Consider the following 22,182-nt stretch of genomic DNA (forward strand, 5'->3'; position numbering starts at 1 on the left):
TCTAAATGTTCAGACATATTGTTGAAGGTATACTTGTAGGCAATACTACCGTGGATTTTAATTCTTTAAAACATACCTGCTAATCTTCTATACAGATAATAGGCTCTCAGCACTTTTATGCTACAGCTATCCTGGCTCCTGAAGCTTTTTTCCTGGTCCTGACCTCTGAGCAAAAAAAGACAGTTTCTTATTTGCCTTCCTAAATTCCATCCTCTGCCTCCTACATGAGTGGCCTAAGAGTCTGGTCTTGGTGTTCTCTCCTGACTTTACTTCCTCTTGATCTATTCCATTTTTCTCATCCATCCATTCAACAAATATTTGTTGAGTACCTATTATATATATTTCAGGCCCATTACTTTATTAGTCAGTTACTAAAATGAATGAAGCTCAGTTCCTTCTCTTATGTTTCTTATCTGTTCATATTTTTATAGCTGCCAAGTGTTCTTTTTAGGTGATGGCAACATTTATAGATGAATGAAAAATAAAGATTTTTCTCACCTCTTTATCATACGAAAAAAGAAAGCAAAGGTTCAGAGCTGTATTGACTCAATTAGTAAGTAGCTAATTAGTAAGTAGCTAAGACTCTGCCTTACCATATCATCTATCTGATTCTTTATGCCTTCCATTACTTTCTTTTCCATCATTATTTCCTGGAACCAATCCACATCTCTTTTGGACCTTTCAAAGGGCTGAGCAAGCCACATGTATCTTCTTGTTTCAAGGCTCCAACCTCCTGTTGGATCTTACCCAAAGATCAATTTCCCTTTCTGAGACAACATTTGGCTCTTGTTGAAATCATTTTCAGAGCATAGCTAAATGCAATTCTGAATCTCAGTGAGAATCTGACCCAGTTTATCAACTCCAACTATATAAGGGGTTTCTTATCTCCACAGCCTCCAGAGGAATGACCCACTATAATTTAGTAATTTACACATTTAGTAATCATAACAAAATGATAACTAATCAAAAACAAAAGAAACATATTTCCCCTAAAAAGGGAGAACAACTATGGAACAGTTTTCTAGATGGAGGAAGCACATCTGAGTTGGCTCTTACTAGTTTTATTTTGTAGATTAAAATAAAAAGAAAATTTTTAAATATTCAGAGAAAAAAAATAGTGGTGGTCATAAATAAGGAAACATTGAGAAGTGAAAAGGAAAGAAAAAAAAAAGGAAGTTAAAGCAAGCTTCATCTCCTTCATTGATTGGAAGGCTACTTCATTCACGGTGTGATATTGATTATTCTACTCTTTCTCCTCTAGTTCCAAAAGAAACTCCAATTCCAAAAGGAATCTCTATTCTCACCACTTTCAAAAGTAGTTCTCAGCAGCAATAGGATACATTTTTTTCAGCCTTCAGTTATGGTCCCATCTATCCATCCCTTGGCACCACAATCCCAAATCTTATCTGAAAATCTGTTAATCCCAATACTCTTGTATGCGCAGCACTGTTCTTGGCACCACTGGAAGCTCCAAAGAGGTCTTTCTGATTTCTGTGCAGTTAACATCTAGTAGAGGAAGCCCTGGGCAAGGCATAATACAGTGATAGATAGAGGACAATATATGCAACATATTATTAAGTCTTAGGTGGTTTGGTATAGCTTAAGATATCAGGGGACATTTGCCTGAATAGAACAATTTAAAAGGTCTTACAAAGAAGTACTATATTTATTGTAATCTTGAAGAGTGTCATTGGATATGTAAAGACCACTGAGGATGAGGGGGACAATGACTTAACACTTAAATTAATGGAAGTCTGGCATGCTCTGGGGTAGTTGGTAAAGAAGCAAGAAGAGTAATTAAATATATTTATTCATGATGTGAAATTTTTCTAAGTTATAAATTACAGGCATTATAGTTATATATTTCACATATTTTTAATCTGAGATGCAGGGTGTTGAGTTAGTAATATTTAGTGTACAGCACATATGTCAACTACCTACACAAAGTTATCTTTCTTCCCCCATTTTATTACTTAGACTTTTCATCCAGCATTTTAACTCTATACCAACCTCTTACTATAAGAACCATGATACTGCATTTAAGTTCAAAGCTCACAGGTATCTTTGGATATATGTGGTTCCTTGAAACATATGTTGTACTATTTTATATGTGCATCTGTTCTTAATTTATATATATGACATTATACTGTAGCCTTCATTCAATTTGTAATTTTTAAATAAATATTCATTTAGAGGTTCACCCATGAACACTAGTTTATTGCTTCTGTGTGCTGAATTACTATATCTATACACCACATTTTATTTACCCTTTTCTGTAGTGATGGGCACCCTCATGCCTCTACAATGAACATCTTTGTGCCTGTCCCCTTATGAACCTGGGCTCAAGTTTCTCTGGGATGTGTTCCTGGAATGGATTATTGGATCATATTCATTTCTAGTAAGTAAGCCCAGATTGTTCTCTGCAATGGTTGTACCAGTATATACTGCCATCACAATGTGCAAGAGCATTCATCTTCCCATAATTCATTAATAGCTGACCTACTCCTAATTTTTGCCAATCTGTTGAAAACCAAGACTTTGGCATCTCTTTATATACCTGCTAATTCAGATTTTATTTTCAATGAATTTCCTGTTTTTATCTATGTTTTATATTGGGGTTCTTATTTATTCTTATGGATTTGTAAACTCCTTGTATATTTTAGATGTTAACTGCTTGCTATTTTGATTATTTTAATAATATTTTTTCAGTTTATTAAATATTTGATAACTTTGTCTATGACACCTTTCATTTAACAGAAATTTTTAACTTTAATTCTGCCAAGTGCATCAATATATTTTTCTTATGAACTGTTAACCTGAGTTTTTATTAGGGTTCTCTTCACCTCTACATAATAAGAGTATTTGCTTATGCATTTTTCTATTAGTATAACCAAATATAATCCTAAGAAAACAAAGACAATTTAGATACAGACTAGGAAGGACAGTAAAAACATATTTTTTTCTAGTGTCCTGTATGTTATGGGGTAGCTCTAAAAATTCAAATTAGAACCAATATCTAGAACTGTTTTGACACATTGTGAACTTCAACTTTTTACCTATTGTCGCCAGAAGAGCCAAGTGTTTTTAGGTGCTCTTTTTCCCACCTAGAGAAGGAGAAACAGAAAAAAAGAGAAAAAAAAAAAAAGAGTTCTTTCGCCCTGGCCTTATGAATCATAGCAGTTTCCAGGGGCTCTTAAAAGAGTTTTCTTAAAAATGCTCTAATGTATTACAAATAAATGTTATGTAATGTCAATGATGATGTTAAGATATTTATACTAAGGACAAAAAATGAAAAGTCTCCCATTATAAATCACCTAAGTGAATATCTTGGTACTTCTTTATGATTTTAAAAGCCTTATGGGTCTGTTAACAAAACAATTATTAGATACTATACTTTCTCCAGCTTCCTTTTAATGGAAACAGCTGTATGAGAATTCACCCTATGAATATATGCAATTACTAATATAATTGATTACTTGGTTTTTTTTTTCAATTTATTTATTTTCAGAAAAACATTATTCATTATTTTTTTCACCACACCCAGTGCTCCATGCAAGCCGTGCCCTCTATAATACCCACCACCTGGTACCCCAACCTCCCACCCCCCCGCCACTTCAAACCCCTCAGATTGTTTTTCAGAGTCCATAGTCTCTCAAACGGGTAAAAGGGAAAAACTAAAGCTTTAATTTTCATTGTGGCTATGCATATTATTAAAGTTATCTGCCACAAACTATTTCAAATGTCTACATTTGCAAACCTATCTTTCTAGAAAAATTGCTTCTTACAGTTTTACATAGAAAGTACACTATTCTATTTACTTCTTACTTAGAACATACTTCTTATTTAGAATAAATTTACTATATTGTCTATCTAATTTTGTAGTATGAATCCAACAATTGTTTGCTTACTGTTTCTAAGTAACATAGCATTGCTTAAGCCTTAAATATACTTGTGTCTCTTAGCAGCTAACAGATAATCAAGAAAACAGAAATAAAAATTTCCTCTGGCTCTGTTTTCAAAACAAAATAAAGTTTGTATTTTCATAAGAAAGAGAAATTCCAGATAATAAAATAATAGTATTCATAGGAACTTAATTTATATATAATTGAAGGAAGGACCAGTTTTCAAAACTGTAAAAGATGACAGTGAATGTCAGTCTTTTTCTTTTCTTTCTTTTCTTTTTTTTTCAAGAATTCAGAGAGCTCTTAACATCTTTGCAGTGCCTCTGTTATTATGAACATCAGTGTCCTTTTGTAGCAGAGGTTGTTATTGCCAGTTTCAAATCCCCTTTACTGGAAGGTGTATCCAGCCCAGCTGTTGAGAATGCTAGCTGACAACGCAAAGCTAGCTACTTCCTTCTCCAAAGAATTGCCTTCCTTATGAAGAGTACTGCCATACCTGAGAGATTATGGCCTTCGTCTTCAGAACGGCATCTCACAGCCAAAGACAGACTCTTGGGTACAACAGACTCTAGCCTCTGATTCAAGGTGAGCTGAAACCAGTCTTCATATAAGACCACATCCTTGCTTATTTATCCTCTTACTGCCCTAACCTGTTTCTTTCACTCAAGAGGAGTCATCTCTAACAAATCACTTATGCAAGAATCCCCTTCTCAGTCCCTGCTTCTGGGGAACCTAACCTAAGATCCCTTTATAAGTATATAGTAGTGCCAGTTTAATGACCTAGTGTTATTACTAAAAGTTATTCCATCCCATGCCCACCTGTACTTGAGTTGATAATAACTATATGGGATATTAACTATTCAGTGCTTTTGATCATCTACATTTTCATAGGGCATTGTTGTTTTTCAGAAGCTTAGTGTAATACTTCAGTCATTGGTATTCAATAAATATTTGCAAAATGACTGAATAGGATATGAGTGAATGGTGTGGTTTTCAAAATAGTTCTTTTGAGTAGGCAGAAAGGTTTTATTTAATATATAATGGTTAGGGTTAATATGTTACTATGCATACCATTTTCCATATAGTCTTATGTTGTCCTCATAACCTATCCATGAGGTAAATGTTATTCTTACCATTTCCATGTTGAAGATATAGAGATTCCATAAGACTAAGTGACTTTTTCAAAGTTACAGTGAATAGGTACTGGGTTGGGATATGTAAATAGATTATCTGACTTGAGATCCATATACCATAGCATAACTGCTTTTTCTTAAGAAGAATAGTCAGCCTGTTGAGAATGACAAGGGAAGGCATTGGGTTTCTACTCTCTCAAGTTTCAGATCAGGAAAGAGAGGACTGATAAACTGTCCATGAATGAAATAAAAGAAAATTATGTGAATTACTCTTTGTTTCTATTAAGGACAGAATCTACTGTGTTGGTTAGTTTTATATGTCAACTAGGCTTGGCCACAGTTTCTGGATAATTGGTCAGAAATTATTCTGGATGTTTCCGTGAAGGTGTTTTCTGGATGAAATTAACATATAAATTGGTCATCTTTAAATAAGACAGATTGTCTTCCATATTGTGGGTGGGCTTTATCCAGTCAGTTGAACAAAGACTGTCTTTCCCTGAGCAGGAAGGAATTCTGCCTTTGGACTCAAACTGTAACTCTACCCTGGATTTCCAACCTTATGGCATAGCCCTGCAGATTTTAAACTTGAAAGGTTCCACAATCATGTGAGCCAGTTGTTTGAAATAATTTTCTCTCCATATATATGTGTATACACACTCCATAACACTCCATATAGACATGTTTTATGCACATATGTACATATGCACATCAATACATATGTGTACACATGTGTACATATATGTGTTCATGCATACATCCTATCGGTTCTGTTTCTCTGGAGAACCCTGATTAATAACCCATGCTTACCCACATAGGTGGGTAACCAACACCTAAAAAACAACAAAGTAAAGCCAAGAATATTCTCTGGAAGAATTCATAATCTTTGTATAACCTTTGCCATATTCAAATATTCCACTGGCTGCTTCTAGTTGTTAGAGGTCTTCTTTGTTCCCATCCTCTTTTTAAAGAGAGACATACTTCATCTCTTAGTGTATCAGTTTGGACACTGTAGAAGATGCAGACCATGGCCCAATATAAAAAAATAAATTTTTAACAATCTTAACAATCTCCTCTCACTACAACTTTATTTTAGAAAGACTCAGAAAAATTTATTAAAAGACTTCTAACATGAATGGTTGGTTAGCTAAACCAAGGAGTAGAACTGAGGTCTTCTGTCTTCTAGCCCTTTGCCCTCCAGGCTATAATTTTATGTCTCACATACATAAAATTTTACATAGTTCAGTTTTAGACATTAAATGAATAAAAGCCCGTGACCTCAAGGAATTTAGAATGTAGCTAATAGAGCAAGAGCATGTGGAGAATATAATAACACATAGCAAATTAATAGCATATTGGATATAATTAATGATCAAATGGAAACTATAGAAAACTTGTACTAAATATTCAAAGTAGAGAGATTATCTGGAACTGAGTTTCCAGGAAAGGACTGATGAAGAATACTGAGCATAGAGAGTGGAAGCTCTACAGATGTTTACAATCTAGGTGAGTTGATAGATATTTTAAAAATGCTATGTATACATATTCACATACCCCAATGCATACACTGCTAGAATGAAATGTTTCAGTCAAAAGAGGCAGAGTAATTATAGGGAAAAATGTCCACGTGGTTTGGAATTGGAAAAGTTTCTTGTAAGAAATACATTTTGTATTCATTCTTGGAAGATGTGTAGGATTATGACAGGCATTTTGGGTAGCGAGTCGATCACAGGATAAACTACAGGAAAAGACAAGAGTGATAATGTCATTAGATAACTATGTACGGAGTACTTACTATATGTGGGAAATGTAAATTAGGCCCAAATTATAGAGGATCATGAGTGTGAGGCTTTCAAACTAAAACTTATTTCATAAACAGTGAAAGATCTTCAGCTTTGATGATTTTTATACAGAGTAAAATATTTTTTTAAAAGTGTAATTTGAGATTAATATGTCTGGTAGAGTTAGTGAATAGGATAATCTCTTGGAAGAACCCGGAAATTACCCAAACCTAAAAGAATGATTTTCTGGCCTATTGTGGTAACAGAGTTGGTAGATTCAGGAGTATAGTTTATAATATTAATAGTACTCATCTCCAGGGTACAAGTGTACATATCTTCTCTTGGTAATTATACTAGCCACCAAAGGGTGCCTTTAAGTAAATCACTCACAAAAAATAGTAGCAAAATGTGAAAAAAATGCTTTTTTTTTATTATTGGTTGGGCTAATAGCCAAAAGTTCCATTGTTAGAACTACAATAAAGCTTAGTTGAGTTATATAACATAAGTTATACTAGTCATCTTGGGCTGCCATAACAAAATACTATAGATTGGGCTTAAAGGACAGAATCTTATTTTCTTACAATTCTGGAGGCTGAAGTCTAAGATCAGGGTGCTAGCATGGTTGGGTTCTGGTAAGGCTGTCTTCGTGGTCTAAAAAGAATAAATTTATTGCTGTGTTCTTCCACTGGTAGAAAGCGAAAGACCAGGGCACCTGGGTGACTCAGATGGTTAAGTGTCTGCCTTTAGCTCAGGTCATGATCCTATAGTCCTGAAATCTAGCCCTGCATGGAGTTCCCTGCTCAGTAAGAAGCCTACTTCTTCCTCTTCCTTTGCTATTCCCTCCAATCTTGTGCTCTCTGGCTCTCTATCTCTTTGTCAAATAAATAACAAAAATCTTAAAAAGAAAGAGAAAGAGAGAGAGAGAGAGAGAGATCTCTCTCTTCCTCTTATAAGGCCACCAATCTATTGAAGTAGGACTCCCACCCTTATAACTTTATTTAACCTTTACTAACTTCTAAAGAACCTATGTCCACATACAGTCACATTGGGGGTTAGGGCTTCAACATATGAATTTTAGAATAGAATTCAGTCCATGTGGGACGCCTGGGTGGCTCAGTTGGTTGAGCAGCTGCCTTCGGCTCAGGTCATGATCCCAGCGTCCTGGGATCGAGTCCCACATCGGGCTCCTTGCTCCACAGGGAGCCTGCTTCTCCCTCTGACTCTGTCTGCCACTCTGCCTGTGCTCGCTCTGGCTCTCTCTCTCTCTGACAAATAAATAAATAAAATCTTTAAAAAAAAAAAAAAAGAATTCAGTCCATGTGGCATTTATTTAAACACAGTATTGGAAAATTAAAAAGTGACATACAGTGTGTATAGCAGTGTGATTTATAGTGACTTACTGTGAAATGTTCTGTGCACACACACACACACACACAAAAAGAGTTTGTGTGTGCAGAAGTTGATATAATGAGGCAGAGTGTGTCTTCTTTAATATTAGTATGGAAATCAAAAAGGATACAATAAATATTTCAAAGAGAATTCACAGGCCTTGTGGATGGGTCAGATGCATTTTTTTCATGTCATCTGCATGCAGTTATCTACTTCCAGGAATATTAAAACAACTTCTAAGAACATCATTAAAATATAATCTTACCATTAAAAATCATGGACATCAAAATAAAATTATAATAAAAACTAGTTTTAACTTATTACATATAATACATGTTCATTAGGTATTTTTTGAGTAACAATTTGTATGTCAGTTTTACCCAAACTAGATAAAATGACTATTATAATTGAGAATTAACCATAACTCGATGCCATTTTGGCAATTAAGTTTACCCAAATTAAAAATAAACAAACTGAGTCACAGGATCTTTTTTATCGGATATTAGTAAGTGATTCCTCAGAAATTACTTCTCCTGAAACTGAATTGTAAAAGCAATTTATGGTGAGACCTCAAATTGAAGGCAAATTAGAAAATTAAGGTGATTAGTCTGGATGATTGGAAGAATGGAAATGCTAATGGAAGAAATAGGAAATTGACAAAGAAGTTCATTTGAAACAAAGATATGCATTTGATAATTTATAATAATGGGAAACTTCAAGATAAAATATAATGCTAAGTATGGTATCTTCAATAATGCATAAGATGTATTTTGTCAAAGAAAGACTTAGATTTGTGATTGTTTTTAGAAATTGTTAAAGTTATTGCGTTTTTTACAGATATTTCTGTAGCAAGATATGAAGAGCTAAAATTTGGGGGGGTTACTAACAAGTCAAATCATTTGTATATGGGAAATTACAGAATAAAGATAACGAGTTAACTATCACAAGCTCAGGGGGTAAATTTAATCATCTTCAATATAAGATTCAGCGTTGAATGAACCAACATACATTTCCAAACCAAATGAAGTTCCCTATAACAAACTATCATTGCCTCAAAGTTAAAAGTGAAAATTCTTAAAACTATAAATAATAGTATTTTCACTGTTTTATTAAAGCACTTTGACTCTCTTAGCAAATAGATAAAAATTAAGTGGTAAATAATGGTAAATTTTAAAAAACAACTATGGAAAAAAGATACAGAATAAGATAGATATAACATAATTTTTTTTGGTTTGGAATTATAAATAACCATAAACTTTTCTTTATCTATCTAGCAATTATAATGACTCTTTTTTTCAAAAAAAAACATGGCAATTGTCTTTCATTCTTTCAAGATTTGTCATTAAATTCCTAACTGAAGCTTCTAGATTCTAGCTTCAGATATATTTTCACAGACAGAGTTGAAATAATTAATATAGGGTTTATACTTTCTACTTCCACATAGTAAAAAAAATAAACATGATTGGGTCTTTATTGAGATATGTGTTATGTAAATATGAAGTCTAACAATTTGAGGTTTCAAATACTTTTTTTTTTACTATTTTTATTTACTGAGATTTCCTAGTAGTACCAGTTTAGCCAAGAAATTTAAAGTAAATTTATTTTGAAATAAAAAATGTGGTTTTCATTATATATCCTTTACAAATGGACCTTAGAAATGCAAAAATGGAAAAGAATATTCTATGTTGGAATTTTGGGGGTTTTACCCAGTGAAGTGTCTTTATAACAAACACTTTATAGTTCTTCCCTAGAGACAACAATGGAGAGAAATTACAAAATTACTTTTTGTGCTCCCAACTGATGAGCACCTTACCCAATAATTCTGTGAAGTCTGGCTAAAAATTTCAGCAGCATAACAGTGTTAGCACAACTCTAGAACAGAATTGACCTATTTGAGGTCAGTCTGTCCTTTGGAAGTTTATTTAAATTGAACTTTTTTCCTGAAGAATTTTGCCAATTTATAGATTTTATATTCTGGTGGTCATATCTGATTCTAAGGACCTAGTTTTACTGAATTATCAACTTTATCCCTGCTGCTTGGTCTTCATTCCCCACAATCCATGATGATTCCAATATGGAAGCCAGACCCAATTCTTTTTTATTCCCTCAATCCCATTCCCATAAACATCTACATGTATAGTAGATTTGTGAAAACTTAGTATTAAGAACAATACATTGAAAATACAGGTTTGAGTATGATACTTAGAAGCTATAATATTAAAGATATAGTTAAACTCTTTTATATAAGCTTCTCCAGTTTGTATGTAACACAGCTATTAAATTTTGGTTCTAAGTACCAATTTTTAACAAAATTACTACACGGGTGAACTTACTACTAGGTGAAATTAAAACAGATAGCTGAGCCACATCATGAATTAATAGCACTTTTTATATCATTAGATATTTCCTAAAATGGAAAGTTAAATCACGTCTTCAAATTTTGAAAATGAGGTAAAGAACTTATCAAGCTCAACAGTCAAAAAACTAATAATCTAATCAAATAATGGGCAGAAGACATGAATAGACATTTCTCCAAAAAAGACATACAGATGGCCAACAGCATAAAAATGCTCAAAATCACTCAGCATCAGGGAAATACAAATCAAAACCACAATGAGATACCACTTCACACCAGTCAGAATGGCTAAAATTAACAAGTTAGGAAATGACAGATGTTGGCGCAGATGCAGAGAAAGAGGAACCCTCTCACACTGTTGGTGAGAAGGCAAGCTGATACAGCCACTCTGGAAACAGTATGGAGGTTCCTTAAAAAGTTGAAAATAGAGCTACCCTCTGACCCAGCAATCACACTACTAGAGATTTGCCCCAAAGATACAAATGTAGTGATCCAAAGGGGCACCTGAACCCTAGCATTTATAGCAGCCATGTCCACAATAGCCAAACTATGGAAAGAGCCCAGATGTCTATCAACAGGTGAATGCATAAAGAAGATGTGGTGCGTATATATATATATATGATGAAATATTACTCAGCCATCAAAAAAATGGCACCTTGCCATTTGCAACAACCTGGATGAAACTAGATGGTATTATGCTAAACAAGATAAGTCAATCAGAGAAAGACAATTATCATATGATTTCACTCATATATGGAATTTAAGAAACAAAACAGAGGATCATAGGTAAAGGGAGGGAAAAATTTAAAAAAGCATGAAATCAGAGAGAAATCAGACAAATGATAAATGACTCTTAAAGGAAACAAAACTGAGGGTTGCTGGAGGGGGTGGGGGTGATGAGGTAACTGGGTGATGGACATTAAGGTGGGCACATGATGTAATGAGCACTAGGTATTATATAAGACTGATGAATTACTGAACTATACATCTGAAACTAATATACTATATGTTAAATAATTGAATTTAAATTTCAATTTTTTTAAAAAATTTTAAAAAATTTTAAGATTGAAAATAAGATATCTTTTTATTATTTTATATGTATTTCCAGATAGAACTTTCAAAATATCCAAATGATTTTTTCATATATTTTCATATCTCAGTCCAATGTTTCACTCTTAAACAGCAGTATCTTTTATCTAGAACATTTATCCTTACTTTTAGTAATATGGGCTATAAAATTGAATAAAATGTAATATTGTGTTTTCCAAGTAAAAAGGTGAACATGAGGAAAACAGACTAATATGTTAAAGTTTAATATATTTTGTGAATGCTAGGACTCTAAAAATCTATAAATTGATAGAATTAGATTGAATGCTGTATTGAAAATAAAAGAATTTAGAAAAACTTAAAATAAGGTTAAGTCAGAAAATGTTTCATGCTATTTTCTCCAGGGAAAGAAATGTTGAATTCACTTTTTTCCTCTTCCACAAATTATTTTTGCCATTTCTTAATCCCTCAATTCCCTTTGCCATTTCTTAATTTCTCAAGGCAGAAATTCTATTTGGCTGCTTGTCCAACAGCAGCTTCCAATGTAATTTTGTACTGACGTTAAGAAACATTGTTACCGGGGCGCCTGGGTGGCTCAGTGGGTTAAGCCGCTGCCTTCGGCTCAGGTCATGATCTCAGGGTCCTGGGATCGAGTCCCGCATCGGGCTCTCTGCTCAGCGGGGAGCCTGCTTCCCTCTCTCTCTCTGCCTGCCTCTCAGTCTACTTGTGATTTCTCTCTGTCAAATAAATAAATAAAATCTTAAAAAAAAAAAAAAAAAGAAACATTGTTACCTCAGAAGGTAACAGAGTCAGTGACCTTTTTTGCATAATATTTTCTGGCTGGCTATGTTTTTCTACAGAGGTACTTGATGGATTATAAATTCATTTTGTTCAGTCAATTATAGGGATTGATTTAACAAAAATAGTGAAAAACAACAAAATAGTGACAGAAATCTCAAATTTCAAAAACTCAATCTTACTTCAAAAAGTACACATATTTCTAATAACATAATAATATAGTCACAACTGATTCTAGTTTTTTGGGTCATAAAATAAAATGAGGTCAAGTTCATAGAGCTGGGTGATAGAAAGATGATTGTGTGGGAAAAAGAAATAGAGCAGAATAGTGATTAGACCTTTGGCCTCTAGAGCGGGAGTTGGCAAACTACAGTACATGGGTCAGTTGCCTGTTTTTATAAATAAAGTTTTATTGGAATATGGCCATCCACATTTATTTACAAATAGCTTTTTTTCCCCACTATAATGGCAGAGATGAGTATTTATAAGAAACTGCATGGCCTGCAAAGCCCAAAATATTTACTATCTAGCCCTTTAAGGAAAAGTTTGTCAATCCACCCCTGCATAACAAACCTGGATTTGTAGCCTTCCTTTCCCTGAAAAATGGATTGAGCTTCTCTGAGCCACTCATTCCACACTTATGAGATGTGGATAACAGTAGCTAATTTACAAGGTTACTATGAGGATTAAATGTGGAAGTTCAGGTGAAACACTTAGTACATAGTATGATGTTAACAAATATTAGCTGGAATTATGCATGTGTAAGGCCATGTTTTGTTCTGTATTGTCTCACAAATCTATTTACAGATACTGTAATTATTAGCCACATAATTCATAATCTTTACTAATGTTATAATGGATAAATTGTTAGCCTAAATAAATTTTTGAAACACCAAATATATGCCATATTTATTCATAAAATTTAATGTGTAATACATAATTATGTTTCTTAACACAAGTAGTTTTATTCTAACTTAAAATATTGTGAAGCACCTCCAGGACTGGTTAAGGACTTTGTCCCCTGTCTCTCCCACCTAATGCAACTAGAATCCTTGTACAGAGGTATAGAGCAGCTATCTGAAGACTCTGAAAAATATATGGTAGCAGTGAGACTGGAGAAGAAAGGCACTACTCAGAGTATGTACAATTTGTCAGTGAGTTTCCTGTTATTGTTTTTAACCTCCCAGCCCAAACTGAAAGTCAGTCCAAATCTCAGAACTGTGCACGAGCATGAACAACAACAAAAAAGAGCTTCAATAGAAGTGCAATCTGTCTGGTTTGAGGAGTGAGAAGGGGAGTATCCATGGAACAGAGAGCGAAGGGGAATCCACTGGATGTTTTCTCTTCTGGCCCTGCCATCAGGCAAACTCCAATCTTAAAGCTACAGTCTCATGGTAGCAGGGCAGTTGCAGAGGCCCAAAAAACCCTAAATCTCTTAAAGAGGTCAATCCTTGTCCCTGACTAGAGGGATTATGGTTGAAGACTGTGGATTGCTTTTGTTTTTTCTCTCTATCCTCTTGCCACTGGCCTTGGAGTTCAGCTCAGGTCACAGGGTGAATGTGGTAGAGTAGGGAGACTGAAGCCAAGATTACTCAACACTAAAAAAAAAAAAAAAAAAAGAAAGAAAGAAAAAAATAAAACAAGGAAATTTCAAGAATCTTCAAGGGAATAGTCTAACAGATCAACTCTGAGATAACCTAGATGTTGAAGATCATCAAAGACTTTAAAGCAACTACTATGACTATGCTCTAAGCAATAAGGAAAATTTCTATTGAATAGAAACATGGAAAGTCTCAGTAGAGATAGAGAATCTGTAGAAAAAAAATCATCTGGTATTTTAGAAGGGAAAGAAATAAATCACAATCAAACTGCAGAAAATCAAGCAAAGAAAGAATCTTTAAAAGCAGCCAGAGAAAAATATGAACTACTACAGGGAAATGATGATTTGAATAGCTGGATTTTTTTCATTCGAAACCACAGGAGGTCATAAAGCAGTAGAAAAACAATTTTAAAATGCTGCAAGAAATGACATAGGGTGGTTTGAAATTCTCTAAGATCTTCTTGGATATCATCTAAAACTGGGCCCCAAGAGTGGAGGGCAGGGAGAGACCAAAGAAAGAGGCAGGCCACTCCAGATTGGTAGGTGGCAGTTTTGATAAGCAAAGAAATCTTTTATATATAAGGCTTGTCTTGGGTGATAGCAAGGTAAGTGGATCCCCATACCTGTCCACCAAATCTTAAACATTTATGAAGAGGCCTTAACTAGGTTCAGTCACATGTGCTGTGTAGGTGTTCTCAACACCACATCACTATCTCAAAGCTATATCCTTGGAACAGCCTCTGAGAGCAAGAAAAGCAAGTGGAATCTGCATTCTAAGGACAGGGAGTGGGAGTGAAGAGCCTCCAAGTGCCCTTGTCCAGCTCACAGGTCAATTGGTGGTCACATCTTTTCAATGACATTCCTCAACAAACAGTCAACCTAAAATTCCATATCAGTGAAAATACTCTTCTTCAGGAGCAAAAGATAAATTAAAGCATTCATATGTGAGCAAAAACTAGAAGAATCTGTTGTCAACAGACCTGCTCTAAAAGAAATGCTAAAAGAAGTTTTGCAGGTGGAAGGAAAAGATATTAGAAGGAAAGTTGGAAGCTCAGAATTGTAGGAAAAGCAACAGATATGATAAATCTCTGGTAAATATAATAATAGAGCAGTTTTTTCTTTTAATGTCATTAAAATATGTATAATGATTAAGAACAAAAAATTATGACAGGGTTTTCAGTGTTCATAGGTGAAATAATACACCAATCACAATATTTGGGGGGAGTTAAGGGATCTGTATAGTGAAAAGATTTCTACATTCCACTTAAAAGTGCTAAAATATTCATTTTAATTATAATGTGACAAGCAAGTATTTACATTATTATCCATAGAATGACTACTAAAGTAGCTCTAAAATATAGTCAAACTCCAAAATAAATTAAAATGGATTACTAAAAAATATTCAAATAATCCCCCGAAAAAAACCCAGGAAATGGAAAATAGAATAACTTAACAAAGAAGAGAGGAGATAAGCATAAATAATAAAGCAATAGACATAAATCCAAACATATCATAATTACATTAAATGCAAGTGGTTTCAACATACCACTTATGAGAGTAACTTAGAATCAACAAAAAAGAGAACCAACTATATGCTGCTTATAAGAAATCTACTTTAAATATGATTGGTGGTTTAAAATACACAAAGCAAATACTGTTAGAACTAAAGAAACGCTGGAGATTCCAACTCTTCTGTTAGTTAATAGGAAAAGTGGACAAAACAGTAATCAAAAATGTTTAAAAAACAGAGTCAGTTGAATTCATTGACATTTGTAGACACTCCACTCAACAGGAGTGGAAATACAAATTCTTCCAAAGGCAGTTGGAGCATTTACCGAGATTAAGGATAACATTAAGAGTTTGGAAGAATTGTAATCACCAAAGTATATCTTTGACCATAGTGAGATTAAAGTAGAAATCAATGAACATGATACATGGAAAATCTCCCTGTAGTTAGAAATTAAACAATACATTTCCAAATAGCTCACAGGGCAAATGCAAATAAAATAACAAGATACCACTATACAATATTATACATTTTTTGGAATGGCTAAAATAAAAACAATTAGACAATTCTAAGGACTAGCATGGATATGAAGCAACTTGAAATCTCATATTTTTTTGATGTGAATGCAAAAGGCTACAGCCACTCTGAAAAACAGTTTGACAGTCTCTTATAATGTTAAATACAGATTTAACCACTTGACCTAGCCACTCCTAGGTAAATACGGTTAAATACTTATGTTATGTTCACACAAACCCTGTACATAAGTTTTGTAGTTTTATTCATAATTACCAGAACTGGAAACAACTCATAAGTCCTTCAACAGCTTAATAGATAAAGTAAATGACATGTCCATGCAATGGAATACTACTTAGGAATATAAAAGAGCAATGATTGATACCCTCAACAATATAAGTGAATCTCAAATGCGTTATACTGAGTGAAAGAAACCAGTCTCAAAATGTTATATTCTATATTATTTCATGTATTTGACATAGAAAAGTCAAGTTTACAGGGACAGAAAATGGATTAGTGGTTGATAGGGAGTAAGGATAGAAGAGGGAGAATGTATGACTAAAAATGGATGGCACAAGGTAGTATTTTATGGTGATATAAATACAGAATATTCTGTATCCTGATTGTTATGGTGGTTACATGAGTCTGTACATCTGTTAAAACCTGAAAAACTATACCAAACAAACAGTTTGCAATTAAGTTTTTAAAAATTCTTACAGTAAAGCAAAATGACAGTTTGGGATTTATTTACTTCATTAATTAAAATAGAAATAACTAGGGGCTCCTGGGTGGCTCAGTGGGCTATAGCCTCTGCCTTCAGCTCAGGTCATGATCTCAGGGTCCTGGGATCGAGCCCCACATGGGGCTCTCTGCTCAGCAGGGAGCCTGCTTCCCTCTCTCTCTCTGCCTGCCTCTCTGCCTACTTGTGATCTCTGTCTGTCAAATAAATGAATAAAATCTTTAAAAAAAAATAGAAATAACTAGGCAGCAGGCAGAAATTAGGTCGAAGATGAACTTCTTGTTTATTCAAACAGATTAACACAACTAGTTGTTTGGCCATGACAACATATTGGAACAAAGAATGCATTTTTTTAAATGGTTGTAACGAATCCAAAGATGAAAAATGAACATGAATACCTTCCTGATAAAATTTTTCTCTTTCATGGTTATATTTGGGATCTCTTGATATGTATGTTATTCATCTAATACAGATGTTATTTTATAATAATTTTAGTACAAATCTGTTTATAAATGTGACGTTCCTTTCACAGTAGTTTAGACTTAACTTTTAAAAAATGTATTCAAGGAGGTTTGACATTAGTTTCTTGATCCTTTTGAATTCCTATACTTTTAGCCCAGTTCTTTCAATAACTAGCCATGCAGTCCTTGAGCAAATCAATGAACATCTCCACCTTCAGTTTCTTCTTTCACGAAACAAGTACTTTACACTAACTGTAGGACACATTTCATCTGAAAACATCAACATTTCGTGATTCTTTTAGTATTGTCTAGCCATTTATGGAAGGGATGGCTCTGGGTTGGCCTGCTCCACCAAAAATATCTTGTTAAAAGCTTATCTTTGCATTGCTTGAGCCATAGCTACATTAGACAATATAAAACCGATCTTAAGTATTATTAGTAATACCTTGACTTAGCCAAATTGTTAAGGGTAGGGCAAGTTATCTACTTAAAAAAGACTGTTTTGATTAAATGCTAAGACTCTAGACAAGGACAGATTTTTTTTTAAGAATCATGATCCTATTGCCTATCTCCAGTGACTTTTGACAACTTTTACAAACTCCATTAAAGGTAATAGTAGCTCCTCAAAAGGTTTTGTAAAGACTAAGTCAAGTAATACATGAACATACCTAAGAGAATATCTGGCATATCAGAATTTACTACTAGTAGACTCATGTAGGGATGCCTGGGTGGCTCAGTTGGTTAAGTGTCTACCTTTGGCTCTGGTTGTGATTTCAGGGTCCTGGGATCAAGTCTCTGCATTGGTCTCCTTGCTCAGCAGGGAACCTGCTTCTCCCTTTGCCTGCTACTCCCCTTGCTTGTGTACACTGTCTCTCTCTCTCTCTCTCATGGATAAATAAAACCTTAAAAAAAAAAGACTCATGTAAACTCCACTTTATATTTTTTCCCTTGAAATTAAGTATTTTTTTCTTGAAATTAAATAGAATGAATACTCAGAACTGTACTCTGTATTTTCACTACTCAAGAGTGGAAAGCACAGCATCAAAGACTCATCAGGAAACACATGTACAACTGCCTCTACATTTGTGGGAGGAGGAGGCCAAGATGAATGTGTCTGTCAGAAATCCAGAACAGTGAGAAAACCAGATGAACAAATCAGTCCCTTAAATAGGAAACTACTCACTTGTTCTGTGGCACCAACAGTGAACATAACAATAAAAATCCAGGAGTACTTTGGAAAACTCAACTGTCACTAATATTTCAATTAGAACATCTCTATCCAATTGCAAAATTTTGCATTGCTCAGAACACACATTTCTTGCATAAATCTTTCAGTTTCCTAGCTATAATTATTTATGTAGTCTTTCTTAATAACTGTGATGATTTGAAAAGAGTTTCCTCTTTCCTAGAGCTGCTGTAAAAAATTCCCACAAACTGGGTGGCTTGAAACAACAGAAATTTTGTTTTCTTCCCCACCTCCCTTTATCTTCCCTTCCCTTCCACTCCCATAAATACACTAGCTCATTCTTATCTTTAAGTGTATTATATTTTATTTCAGTCCTTCATTAAATCTAGCATAGTGCCAGACCCTAAGCACAAATTTATAATCACTACAGTTCTATTTTATAGTTCCAGAAAATTTTGTTGAATTGAATTAAACATCTAAATCCTTGAAATGGGATATTTTGAGGAACCTGTGAGGGAGAATTTGGAAGCTAAGAGAGGAGGGAATGGTATATAACAATAATTAATCTGTCCAAGGGACAATGTTAGGAGTTCTATGAAGATGATGCATTCTGTCCAACTTAATCATCAAGATGTAGAGCTTCCCATATAATAATAATTCTATATTTATTGAGCAGGAGCTTTGTGCCAGACATGCTGCTTAATATATTATATATAGCATCTCAGCTAATCCACTGAGCAGTCCCATGAGATAGGAACTATTAATTTTCCCAGCTGCAGCTTAGAGAGGTTAACTAGATCACACTATTAGCAAATGACAAAACCTGATTTTATTGATTTCAAGGCTCAGTAGTTTGACTCCAGCAGTGTTTTTTGACTTGCTTATTTATAATAGCCTCCTTCCTGGCCCAAAGGCTGAGAGAATTGATAGGTAAGTACTTTTTTTAACCACTTCTCTTTCTGTTGTCATTGATTCAAATAAATATTCATTCTATTTTTGTAAATAAAAGACCTCTTTATCGTATACTTGCTCATTCTTTCAAAAATGTCAATAGATAATTTTATTTCTATTTTCCCTAATATCTTGTTAAGTTCAGACCTTTGAGAGTTAAAACTACTAAAACTATTTCTTTTTAATTAAAGATACTAGAATTTTTCCATTTATGATTACTAGTTTGTATTCTATTAAGGTTTCTCAAGGTAAATCAGGAAAATATTGAATAAAACAAATTTAACTGTGTGCAAACCAATTGATTACTTCTTCCAAAACAGACTTACCATTTATTATAGTTCATTTTCTTTATGTTAGCATATAATATATCAAATGCTAGGAAATCTAGCATTTGATATATTATATAAATGCTAGGAAATCTCTCAAAAATCAGTTTTCAAAGTACATATTAAATTTTCAGGCTTATGGTTAATTTATGTAATACATAATCTCAGAAAACAAAATACACTTCTGGTGGAGTAAACAATCCAGTTTACATTTGACCTTTATTCAGATTTTAAGAGGACTGCAATTTCTTAATCAAAGATTTGTTTAATACTGAACAACATGTGGTGTTTTGAAGTACTTAAACTTCTTGTGAATAATTTTTACTGAATTCAGTTTTGTTCAGACATTTCTAGTAACTTGGAAAATCTTCAGGAATACTAATGAATTAATTGAGAGTAAAACATTTATAAATGTTAGTATTACCTAAATAATATTAGTAACCAGAGCAAGAGAAGAAAAGGAAATGATGCTTGGTCACCCCCTAGTGGTTTTTCATTGGGGATTAGTATTGTTTAGCCTATGCACAGAAAGAACTATGCAAGATTACATACAAAGTTGACAATTTGTGTTCTGCTATGATTTTGAGTTTCCATGGTCTATAAAAATATTCTTTTATTTCAAAATCTGAGAACTTTCTGTGAAATGGAGATTTGGTGAAAGAAAGAAAGAAAGAAGGAAGGAAGAAAGGAAGGTAGGAAGAAAGGAAGGAAGGGAGAGAGGGAGGGAAGGAAAGAAGAGAAGAGAGGGAGGGAGGGAGGAAGGAAGGGAAAGAAAGAGTTTGAAGGAAGAATGGAGGATTGTAGATACTAGGATAGAGTAGTAGACATATAATCTTTGCCAATATTTATAATAAAAGACAGAAGGTGGGGAAGTTAGATGGTATAGTTAAGTATTCTATTCATTACTCATTAGAGCAAGAAAATTAGAGCATGGGGTTAACAAGAATATAGATAGATCTTAGAAGAATATTTCTGTACTATATTTTTAGTATAGGAATCCACTGGTGGCAAAAAGGTATTTAAGAAACATGTGCCCAGGGACGCCTGGGTGGCTCAGTTGGTTAAGTGGCTGTCTTCGGCTTAGGTTATGGTCCCAGCGTACTGGGATGGAGTCTCACATCAGGCTCCTTGCTCAGCGGGGAGCCTGCTTCTCCCTCTGCCTTTGCTGCCACTTTGCCTGCCTGTGCGCTCTCTCTCTCTCTCTCTCTCTGACAAATAAATGAATAAAATATTTTAAAAAAAAAAGAAAGAAAGAAATATGTGCCCAGTTCTCATGGTGTTGTGACAAGTAATCATAATGCTAATAACATAGTTGCTGACAGAGCTCTAGGCATTCCCATTTAGGATGGCCTATAAAATGTTTTCTCTTGTGTTGGCTAACTGAACATAATAAAAAATAAAAAATAAGATGTTTCCTCTTGAATATACCATCATGATCCTAAATAAAATATATAGTACTTAAATCTATCAACATTCCCTAAAAGTCTTTCTTCCTTCAGAACTTCCCCAGTTTCTGTCAGTGATTAGTACCATTCTTCAGGGCTAGAGGCCATGATCAACTTCAATCTATTCTTTTTTTTTTTTCCTCTTGTGGTAAAATTATTTTGAAAATAAATTTCATATCTGTGAAGGGTTTTGACTATGTATTTTAGAAGCCCCACTTAACATAAACTTACATCCGTAGCAAAAAGGCCATTTGAAAAAAAAAAAAGGCCATTTGATTCAGAAAACATATATAGCTGAGAATATATCAGATGGTTTATATAACCATTATATCAAATGGTTTTTAGGGATAGTTCTGATTTCTAAGTAAATCAGTTTGAAGTACTAAAAAACACTGTAACTAGCACTAAAATTCATACCAGGAAAGGAAAGTTGGCTTTTATACACAGATAGTCAAAAGTTATGTTTTAAATTTAAAAAAAAATCTAATCATAGTTCCATAATCCCTTTCTCCTAATACATGGAAGAAAACTAGAGGGAAGAATCTTTTAGAATAATATGACAGACTTAGAGTTTTTCTGCCATACTGAAGTTTTCCCTTTCTTAATCATACATACCATAAGCATGGTTTTGAGGATAGCTTCAAGAACTTTAATTAAAAAAACGTATCAAAAAAAATTGAGTGGTTCTGGGAAGGTTCAATACTGAAAAGCCTAAACAAGAGAAAGAAACAGAAAAAAACAAGGGCTGTGTTGCTAAAAGCTATACAAAGGTAAAAGGGCACACAGTATACCTTATAGGAGATTATGATAAGGAGGATAATGTTAAATTGTATTCAGATGCATTTAAAAAAATATTTTGCTTATCCATTATATTTTTAGATAAAAATGCTACTTTTTTTTTGTCATTATGTCCAAGATGTGAAGGTATATTTGGTCCTGCTTGCTCTTTCTTGGTGAACAGTGAAGGCTGTATTAACAATTTCATTTTAAAAATGTGTAACAAATTTTATGAACCAATGTGATAAATGGAGATTTATTGATCTAAATTTAG

General features: G+C 33.8%; 1 long non-coding RNA gene across 1 annotated transcript in view; it reads left to right on the plus strand.

Annotated features, from left to right (window-relative positions):
* LOC122904504 overlaps positions 1-22,182 on the plus strand; it is a 100,177-nt gene that overhangs the window by 2,351 nt on the left and 75,644 nt on the right. Inside the window, exon 2 of the long non-coding RNA XR_006384212.1 lies at positions 2,280-2,398. This is a non-coding gene — a long non-coding RNA (uncharacterized LOC122904504). The remainder of the gene's footprint in view (positions 1-2,279; positions 2,399-22,182) is intronic.

This window comes from Neovison vison, chromosome 4 (genome assembly GCF_020171115.1).
Source record: "Neovison vison isolate M4711 chromosome 4, ASM_NN_V1, whole genome shotgun sequence".
Taxonomy (NCBI): domain Eukaryota; kingdom Metazoa; phylum Chordata; class Mammalia; order Carnivora; family Mustelidae; genus Neogale; species Neogale vison.